The sequence below is a fragment of the Rhipicephalus microplus genome, chromosome 2 (assembly GCF_043290135.1).
Source record: "Rhipicephalus microplus isolate Deutch F79 chromosome 2, USDA_Rmic, whole genome shotgun sequence".
Classification (NCBI taxonomy): Eukaryota; Metazoa; Arthropoda; class Arachnida; order Ixodida; family Ixodidae; genus Rhipicephalus; species Rhipicephalus microplus.
In genome coordinates, this window is record NC_134701.1 from 162,016,794 (window position 1) to 162,026,081 (window position 9,288).

Here is a 9,288-nt window from a genome sequence, read left to right on the forward strand (position 1 = left end):
TTCATTCGTGCCTTCGTGGTTCGTTTTATTCATTGATACATACCTCGAGTGTCCAAGGACTTTACATGAGGAGGAAGCGGGGAGGAAAAAATTGGCCCCCGTATCTGCATGTTTCACTGCAAATGTCGTCGAAAGACAGTAGCTTGCGTCTGGAGAGAGGGCACAAAATGTTTATTTGATGTTCTGAGCAATAAAATCGGTGAATTGTATTTGGAGCCGCTGTGTTAGATTGTCTTGATTCATGCAGCGAAGATGAACGCGCGCATCCAGGTATGTTACGAGTGCTATCTGACAGTTATCTTCAAAAACGAAGGAAGGCGTGCGTGCCTGTCTTCTTAGCAACCGTGTCGTCTTAGCAAAGCGTTGGAAACACTTTCCTTTTTGAGCATCGCATTGCATTGTCGGCGCAGCGTGATAAATGCTACGGTCCTTAGAATTACTTATGTATGCCTTCTCTAGTATAAAGACACACATACAAAATGTTGACGTTTTGTTATGGTGCCTCAGATATGCACAATAATCGCTTTTTAATTGACAATCACACAAGTATGAACGCTGAAACTTGAGAAATATTGGTGGGTGCTGCGGATGGTGATGGCCGTGTTGGATATCGTTCAGGGCCGATTGGGGTATTGTTACGATGGACAGACAAATGTACAGGCAGACAGACCAAAATTTGTGCGTCGAATTACCCCAAGAAAGACTATCGTCTATTAAAAAAATGTTCATATGTGCCATGGTCGGAAATTATCAAGATTTCTCCAGCTTGTGTTACTTAAAATGGATCAATAAGTTTATCATACAATAGGCATGGCTGTTTGGTTAGGAGGTGAACAAGTTTAGGGAAGAGCTTTACATAACAAGGCAAATGACCGCCTCCATTGATACTCCTGCACAAATGATATCATGTCTTAGGCTTGAAATCTATATTGAAGCCCCAGAGTCTGAATGAAGAGAATAAGCTGTCTGGGTTATTGTTAAGCCTTGTTATAAGGAAGTCATACTTGTGACGAACTTCATTCAGAGGTGTAACAGCCGAAATATAATTTGGAGCAATTTTCGGAGAAGCAAAATGTTACTTTTGGAGTACTAAAATGTAAATTTGGAGCAGGTTATGGGGAAAAAAATGCATTTTTTTGTTATGAAAGACCAAATTTGGAGCAGTATAAAAGAGAAGGCTTACATTTAGAAAAAAAACGTGTAGAAACCATTCAACATCAGCTAATTCGTGCAGTGTAAACACGAGCACTGCTATTTCAATGAAAGTAGTATTTTGAAGTTTGAACCACTCCATGAAGTAAACAATGATCAAACCGGAGCAAACAATAAGAAAACTGGAACTTAAAGCCTTCATAGCGTGTGTGCAGGATGCTGTATGATGGCGACCACTTCAGATTATCGGTGGTAGAAGTGTGTGTGATGTTTATTGTGCTTGTCACCAGTCTACTGTTGGATGACGCACCGCAGTTACAGGTTCTGTTGAGCTTCATAATCAAAGTTACCATGGTTCACCGCAAAGGCTACTGAAAACAATAACAGGAGACCTACATAATCGCACTCTTTCATGCGACCAGGTGTGGAGAGCGTGAGTCATTCGCTTACCCAACACGTCTGCAACACTCCATATATCCAGCGCTTTCACTGTTGTGCTTCACGAAAGCTACGTAAATCGGTAAAACTGAAGTACTTTACGTCTTTACAACGCAACAGTAGCGTTGACTGAGGTCTTTCTTTGTAGAGCACGGAGCTATTGCGTCTGCTCTCGTTTTTGACATCGTTCTGGCGAATGAACAAGCAAGCACTGTATAGCATTTCAGTGACGCGTGCGACTAGCAAAGAGATCCGTAGCTCTTTTTTTGTGTGTTCAATGGGCAAACACACCCAATATTTAGCTCGATTATCATTTCGCATGCGCTAGTTGCACCTGGTTGCACAGCAAGCAAACCGTGCAGGGGAGTCGGGCTTTGCACTACCCAAAACTGCTCCTACAGGTGGCACTACGTGTCTGCAAAACTCCAGAGTCGATGTCTATGCTGATCAGAAAAACCTATCAGTCCCCGCGGGTCTGACGGGTTGGTCTGACACACCAGTCTACAATGTTCGCGGCGTTATCACATCCTCATGATTGAGCTTTCGTTTGCAGCGGTCTTGACAGGTCTAACCACATAAATTAGGGTCTATCATTGCACACAAAACGAGTGCGCACGCATCACTACTAAATGACGTGACTTTCGACAGCTGTGACCTTGCAACACATCAAGCTGCAAGTAGCAGATGCCCTCTCCCGGTTTGGCGAATAGCGAGATGTGCTGGAACAACACGGCGAACGCAGCTGATCAGAGGCCTCGAAACGACCTTCGGACATTTGCTTTTTGCGCACATGTGTTTGAGTGGAGGAGCTGGCTGAGATGGTGAATTTGAACACGGAGAAACACTCTTTCCAACGAGCCTAAAGCAACAGCGCCCTGTTGCGCTGTTGCGAAGCTACAATTTTTTGTAAATCGGCGTTTTTTTCCTGATTTCCACGATGATTCTCACCACTTTGGCGAATGCAGCAAATTTTTAAAATCACTTCTAAAGGGTTTTTAGAGGAGATATTTAGGAATCAGATACAAGGGCTGCAGAAACTGAAAATGTGATTAAAAAAAATTATATTTTGGCAGTTTTTCGCGATACGAAAGTCGTGTACACCCTTAATGCTACTATTACATTGTTTCTTGTTAAAAAAATATAAAATATTATACTTTATACACAAGTATCTTCTATTTTGACATCAGATGTGTCGCCACCTATTCTGCATTGCTCTCAGAGTGAACTTTTCAACTCTTACACATTGAGAAAAACGCTGCTATGTCGTGTTCACTGGCTTGCATTACAGTTTACTTGACTTCACTGAAAGCTTTGTAGAATGCATTATGCTGTATAGGCTTTGACAAGGAAGATTTGCTGATGCAGATGCATGTTATTAGAAGGAAGTAGCAGGTAAAGAAAATAGCGAAGAAAATGTACTAGGGGAGTATAAAAACGTTACTTCTTACACAATCCGTTGGCATAGGTTTACTTCTGTTAAACACACCTTACGGAGACCCCACCATTCTGATGCCACTAAATGTAGCAGTAAACACTCGGCATGTCGACAGCAGAGGAGCAAGTATATCTTCTGATAGTTGAAGAAGGATTGCTCACTGATTACTTCCAGACCCATGAGGCGCATCATACATAGGCAGGAGGCAACTCCTGATCCAAAAAACAGCAATTCAGTGGCCAAGTCTATGTTTTACCTCAGCTTGTCACCCATGACAATGTGTACGCATGTGTGTCGGGGCACTGATCAGGAGTCCCGGGGTGCCAGAGCTTGACATGGCAGGCAGCAGAGAGGCATATGCGGCGTAGGTTCAAAAGCACTATCCGCCATGTATGAAAGATGATGTAATAACTCAAAGCCAGACTGTCTCCTATATCCACACCGCCTATGTGAAAGAATATACATAACGTGAATTCTACTGCCACTAATACATGAAAGTGCATAAAAAAAATGTACAGTCATTTGTTTCTTTTAGTGCGATTACCATGCTTCTGTCGGCGAAATCGCTAGCCATCCAAGCATGTACTAAGGACTTACAACCAGCTGCTTCTGTTTATTTTTCTAGTGCCATCTGAGTGTTGCAATGCGAGTACAAAAGCTCTGCTCAAACTTATCTATTTATAATGTGAACATATGGGCATAGGCTATAAGCAAAGTAATGCTGCAAAATTCTATTTCATTCATTCTATCTATAGTGACATTAGGACTAATGTAAGATAATCATAGCCCGCTTGGCCATTTTCCTCATCCAGTGTGGAGTCCAGGGTCTAAGCAGACTCGTCTGACCAGTCTATAGCAGTCTGAGCACGTATAAATTAGGTGAGGCACCACAGGCTTGAAAAAAATTCGTGTCAGCTTGAGAAGAATTGATGTCAGCTTGGGAAGGATTGGTATCGGCTTGGGAATTAAGGATTAGCGGTTGCCGCTTCACCTGCAGGCCCACATCTTTTTCTGCCTTGGCAGTGAGGCACGCTTGAGCTCCTACGTACAGCGAAAAGGTTGACGTAAACGAAATAACACTCATAACAGCATGAAACAAACGGAAAAACTGATACGCTCAACATTTGTTATTCTGTAACTGCTATCAACATCAAACTGCTGTTAGCAGAAATAGTGCGCATCTCTGTTCTGTGACAATCACTGCACAAAGAAGTTTTCAAGCAGTCGGTTATTGAGTGCTTCGAGGTTCCTCTAAATGTTACAGTACATCTTTAATCTTTGCTACAATGTTCAAAGCTAGGAATGAGGAAATGAGGTGGACACAAGATGCACTGTTTTTGTTTATCTCGCCTCCTGGTCCAACTACTTTTTCAAAATGAACCAGTACCCAGCGGGGCCATTTTGCAACTACAGTAAAAGCTGATTAATTCAAACCCGTTGAATTTGAAGTGACGCCCTGGTCCTGGCACAGCCCTGTTCTGAAGAAAACTCCCAATAATTCAGATGCTTCAGCATCCACAACAGTTAATTCTAGATGAGAGCCACAGGTTATCACTGCTCCTCGCAGAAATCGACCCAAAACGATCACAATGTGTTGCAAAACCAAAACAAACATACTAGAGATGAAAAACAACAAAACGTTAGTATTTCTCAGCATATGAGCATCAGGACACTGTGGAGCTCTTGGGAAAGCTGCAAATGATGCTCATGGAGTCTCATCAAAAGAAATGCAAGCAAATGCAAATAGCTAATTACTTTTAATTTTTATTGTGTTAACTCTGCCGTGCAAGTAAACATATTTTGGAGCATAAATAGCGTACTACGTTTCATTTCACATTAATGCTCACTGCTCATATGAATAAATGTCAGTGCTTCTTCTTTCTCTCTCACGTAACAATATCACTGACTGGTCAATTAGTTCTACTTGTTGTAGGAGGTTTATGAACTTAATTCATGAAATCACCTATCACAAATGTATAGTAGTGCCTATTTCGTGATAACAAGCCTAAGTGGCTCCTCCAGGTTCTGCCCACTCAGTGTGGAATAATGTCCGTTTATTCTAGCACCAACCTGCTCATTCAAGCTCCACTTAGTTCAAACAATTTTATAGTACCCTTCAAGTTCAAATTAATTAGCTTTTATTTTATTACATACTTTCAGAGCAGAACACATTACTGACATAACCACTAGTGTTAGCACATTAGTGCAACTGTTTGGTTTGTTCAGAGAATCCATGGTTTCAGTGTGATTTTCAACATGGCATTGCTATAGCGAGAGATTAGCGTCATAACGCAGCTAGGAAAGAAAAGTGATCAGCCTAAAGCAGACTACAGTTGTGCATTTTTGACGATTGCCGAGGTGCGAGCGAGGTGATGTATGAGTTGAATGTTTTTGTATATTTTATTTATTTATTTAGTCAACCCCACATATCCATCAAATATTTATTTAAACATACTGCAGACCAGCATTTTGGTCCAGCCAGGAGGAGAATAAGAAACATCAAGTGACTCATACCAGTAAAAAAAAAAAAAGAAACGTGCATCTATACGCTAACAGAGGTCACATGTCTGTGAAACATCAACAAAATTTACAACACATTCGAACACTCTAATGACCAAGTAGATATGTTTCCAGCGATATAGCAAAATTGTCGGCTGGGAAAATGTCATGAGGCAGTGAATCCCAGTCATCAACTGCTTTGGGAAAATAGCTGTATTTGTAAGCGTTGTTTCAGGCAAATAAGGGTGCAGAGGTTCGATCATGTTTTCGGCGGGTATTCCTAGTAGTGGCTGGCTGGACGCAACAAGGTATATTTAAGGCAACTTTCCCTGCCATAATTTTGTATAAAAATGTTAAACGAATAAACTTTCTTCTTGTTTCTAGCAAAGGAATTCAGCATATTGCTGAAAACTCCAGTTTGAAGCATCGCGCAAATAGCCAATAAAAAATCACAGCATATCCCCGAGGTGAATGATGACTAGTGGAGTAAAGCGTGCGGACGAACAAAAGCACGGACGCACTAAGGACGCTTCGTCCGACTCATCATTCACTCTGTAGATATGCTGTGACACCGTTTTTATTAACACCCAATGCAATGCAACTGGCTACTACTACAAGTGCGACGACACGGGACATATACGACCCATGGCGTAATGAGCTTAGCCCCTAAAGAACACTTATGTTGACGAGCAGGTAGCAACAATATTTCAAACTCAGCATTCGGTGATGCTTTGATACGAGCAATAAGAATGGTGCCCTACCTCGCAAAGAACATTGTTCCTTTTTGGAACGAAGTTTTTTCGCCCGATGTTGTGGAGCCACTGCTACTTGCGTAAGCCATCGCGTTTACCTTGGGGTTAATAAAAAATTGGCAGCATATATCCACGGAGTGAATGATGGAGAGTGGGGCGAAGCATTCGTCCGTCCATTCGTTCTTGCTTCAGTCCGTCTGTGTGACCGTCCATGCGTACATCCGCCCGTCCGTGCGTGCGTCTGTTCGTGCATCCGTCCCTGCGTCCGTCCATGCATCCGCCCCTGCATCCGTTCATGCATCCATCCATGCATCTGTCTGTGTGTTCGTTCGTCCATCAATTCAACACTCCAAGTACCACCATCTCGCATCTTTTCATCACATATTCCCCATATAGAAGCACCGCCATCCAGCGGACATTCCAAGGACTAAACGAGAGGTGGCACACGCACACTTTCTTGCGGCTTGCGCTTCGGGTCTACTTCCCACCTTTAACCACCTCGAGTATGGTATATACTAGTTCATAATGGAATAATTGGAAGCGCAAACCAACGGGACACAAGAGAAGAGACAAACAAGCGCGAAGAGACAAACACTGCGCTTGTTTGTCTCTTCTCTTGTGTCCCGTTGGTTTGCGCTTCTAATTATACCATTATGAATTTGTACCAACTAGGCCACCTGTCAACCCTACTGATATACTAGTTCACTGTATTCATGGCACTGCGGCCCAACGCTCGCTAAACCTTTCTAAAACCAAGGAGGTTACGCCCAGGTAGTATAACGTAGCAACCGTTTCCTGTCAGATAGTGCTCAATGTACATGCCAATGGCTGCTAATGGGAAATGAGAGACAGGAGAATTCGGCTTTTACTTTCTTACGGCTTGCGCTTCGTATCTACTTCCCACCTTTACCACCTCGAGTTCATGGTATATACTAGTTCATTGTATTCATGGCACTGCGGCTCAACGCTTGCTAAACCCTTTTAAAACTAAAAAGGTTACACCCAGCGAGTATAACATAGCAGCCCTTTCTTGTCAGAAGGTCTCAATGTATACATGCCAATGGCTGCTAATGGGGATTCCAGCGTGCGCGTTTACTAAAAGCTGAATGCTCCTGTCTCTCATTCCCCATTAGCAGCCATTGGCATGTACATTGAGCGTTATTTTTTATTGTTCAACAACGCACAGAAGAAATCTCCCACCGGCACCCCTTGGAGGTCAAAATGTAACAATTGTTACACACTACGACTACGAGGGACGAACGGGTGCCGCTATAAGGAGTTTCGCCCCTAAAAGTGCGTAACCTTTTCCACTATGTTGTTGCAGTCATAGGCGCAACAGCACGGCATAGCGCCCGTACAAAGCACAGATAACAAAGCGCGCTACGGTTGTTACGCGGAGCGTCGGCGAAAAATGGCGCGAGCTAAAAAAAAAACCCAAGCAAAGCGCAAGATACACGCGTCTCTAAGGGCAATCGCGAAGGAGACCAATCATCGTGCAGAAAAAATGCCGGAGACCGGGAGAATGCGAAGGGGGGCGAGTAAGGAGAGAGCGCGGTGGTGAGTACAGTGGATGGCGGTACTTTCTCAAGATCAAGGGGCTTTATGCGCAGGGAACACGAGGAAATAGTCAGACGGATGGCCCTGCGGGCACAGTGTGTTCTTCGGCGCAGAAGCATAAGGGGATTAAACAGATATCTCCTGGTTCGCGACATGTGGAAGCTTGTGCACGTGCCGGCACTGACTTTCTGCAACGCCGTCGTCTGCCTGCCTTATGCGACCATGCAGGGAATGGCTGGAACGACGGCAGCGAGAGGTCGGCCGCACTGCTTTGGGATCGCATGGTGCAGTAGCTATTGAGGCTGTCCAAGGAGACCTCGGATGGTCCACCTTCGAGGCACGGGAGGCGACAAGCAAACTGACCTACCATGGCCGCTTGCCTTTTGTGCGGAAAGAGCGACTCGCCTGACAGATCTTTAACTACCTCTCAGCGTGCGCACCAACAAGACAAACCGCATATACCGCCTTGAGAAGAAATGTGGCTTCTTCACGGCACCTATACCGGCGGACACTTGGCAGAAATATGTGAAGGATATGCGCGACCGTGTCCAGGAGAAGGAAGAGGAGCTGTGGCTGCAGGGGGTGGGGGGCAAGAGCTCTATGACCTTATATGGAAAACACAAGCGGACTATTGGCGCGGTGTCTATATATGACAATAGCCTTGGAAGCAGCCTGCTCTTCGAGGCGCCAGCTGGGGCCCTGCGTACCTTGGAGCGCCAGCGAACCATAGGGAGGGATCAGCGGGATGTGTTGTGTAGAGTCTGTGAGCGTGCGGACGAAACAATCGAACACATTGTGGTGCAGTGCAAGGAAATCGAGCCCCAATGTAGAGGAGACTCGAGGGTAAACATGGGGAGATGAACAGAGCAGCGGTGGAGCGCACTAAGCAGCTCTTGAAAAGATGGAGAATTTTAACAGAGGGTCGTGAAGTGAACAGACCTCTCCCTCCCTCCTCTCTCTATCTCCCTCTTTTTTTTTTAAAGAGTAGGTCGTCTCTCAGATTCTTTTTAATCGTTTAATTTTTTTTTCTTTTGCACTTAGCTGGGGTTTTTTGGTACCTTATTTTTTTTTGTATTGCCAAGCCGCCACACACGCCGCGACCCGTTAATTATAAAGGGAACGGCACCACATCATCATCATCATCACCGTGCTTTTCTCGCGTCGCCTGCTTGCCTCTGGGGAGGCTATTGAAGGGATTCGACTGTGCTCAGTTTTAACGCTGGAGCATTTTCGATGCTAATGGTCTTATTTATTTAGTGTTGTATACGTCGAGAAACTACGAAAAGCGTGTCATGTGAAAAGCAGTTTAGAGGAATCGCTCCCGCAGACTTGCTGGTTGGAACAACCCTGCGTGTGTCACTCGCTGATTAGTTATAGTGTTTGGATTGTTATAGTAATTCAAGGAGTTGAAATCAATATAGTTTTTCTGAAATGCAGTATAGATCGAGAAGCATG

General features: G+C 44.2%; 1 long non-coding RNA gene across 1 annotated transcript; it reads right to left on the minus strand.

The window, feature by feature from the left end:
- Positions 1–3,608: 3,608 nt before the first annotated feature.
- On the minus strand, positions 3,609–8,697 carry LOC142786550 (uncharacterized). The gene is made up of 3 exons (XR_012889088.1): positions 8,541–8,697; positions 6,286–6,559; positions 3,609–4,066 (listed from the first exon to the last, which is right to left on the minus strand). It is a non-coding gene; the product is annotated as an uncharacterized LOC142786550 (long non-coding RNA).
- Positions 8,698–9,288: the final 591 nt, after the last annotated feature.